A 1706-nucleotide genomic window follows, 5' to 3' on the forward strand; every position below is an offset into this window, starting at 1 on the left:
TACAGTGAAATATTGGTTTCAGGAGTAGAATTCAGTGATTCATCACTTACATACAACACCCAGTTTGTATTTACTTGCCCTCCTTAATACCCATCACCCATCTAGCCAATCTCCCACCCGCCTCCCTCCATCAATCCTGTTTGTTCTCTTTAAGAGTTGTTCATGGTTTGTTTCCCTCTCACTCCCCCTTCATATGTTCATCTATTTTGTTTCTTAAATTCCATACATGAGTGACATCTTATGGTATTTATCTTTCTCTGACTGACGTATTTCCCTTAGCATAATATACTCTAGCTCCCTCCACATCATTGCAAATGGCAAAATTTCATTCTTTTTGATGGCTAAGTAGTATGCCATTGTGTGTGTGTGTGTGTGTGTGTGTGTGTGTGTGTGTGTGTGTGTGTATCTCATATCTTCTTCATCCATTCATCAGTCATTGGATATTTGGGCTCTCTCCATAGCTTGGCTATTGTTGATAATGCTGCTATAAACATTGGGGTGCATGTACCTCTTTGAATCTGTATTTTTCTATCCTTTGGCTAAATACCTAATAGTGCAATTGCTGGATCATAGGGTAGTTCTATTTTTAACTTTTTGAGGAACCTTCATACTGTTCTCTAGAGTGGTTGCACTATTTTGCATTCCCATCAACAGTATATGAGGGTTTCCCTTTCTCCACATCCTCACCAACACCTACTCTTTCTTGTGTTGTTAATTTTTCATATCAACTTTTAAATACATGCTTCACATTATTTCAATAATGTCATAACTGGTCTCTCTGCTTCTACCTGTCACCTCTTAGAGCCTATTCCCAACCCATGAACACAGTATCCTGCTAAAATAGAGGTCATATCATGTCACTCCTCTGCTTTGACCTTGTAATAGCTTGTATCTTAACTCAGAACAAAGATCTAAGTCATTATGATGCTCCACAACCATGCTTCTCAAAGATAGTCCCTGGACCAAAAATATCGGCTTCAGAAATGTGTTAGACATGCATATTCTTAGGCTTGACCCCAGATCTACTTATTCAGAAAGTCTGGGGGTCTAGGGGTGGGCCCAGCAATCTATGTTTTAACAAGTCCATCAGGTAATTATGATACCCAGCTAAAGTTTGAGCACTACTGTGCTACAAGACTCTATGGTATTTAGATCTCATTACCCTTGGATTTCATTGACTATACCCCCTCTCCTCACCCTACCCCAGCCACTGTGGCCTCCTTGTAGCCACATGAATATACTAAGTCTGCTCCTACTGCTTTGCCTTTGAAGTTTTTGTTCCCTTTCCCCCAGATAGCCACACATGTGGCTTGATCACCAACTTCAAGTCTTTTCTTAGATGTCATCCTCACAGTTGAGGGATTCTTCCAGCCCCTCCACTATGTTAGTTTCCTAGGGCTTCCATTACAAAGTGCACACCAGCATGACCTCATCTTAACTAATGACATCTGCAAAGACTATTTCTTTTTTTTTTTTTTTTAATTTTTTTTTTTTTCAACGTTTTTTATTTATTTTTGGGACAGAGAGAGACAGAGCATGAACGGGGGAGGGGCAGAGAGAGAGGGAGACACAGAATCTGAAACAGGCTCCAGGCTCCGAGCCATCAGCCCAGAGCCTGACGCGGGGCTCGAACTCACAGACCGCGAGATCGTGACCTGGCTGAAGTCGGACGCTTAACCGACTGCGCCACCCAGGCGCCCCTGCAA

Source organism: Panthera onca, chromosome A2, assembly GCF_046562875.1.
Source record: "Panthera onca isolate mPanOnc1 chromosome A2, mPanOnc1 haplotype 2, whole genome shotgun sequence".
Taxonomy (NCBI): Eukaryota; Metazoa; Chordata; class Mammalia; order Carnivora; family Felidae; genus Panthera; species Panthera onca.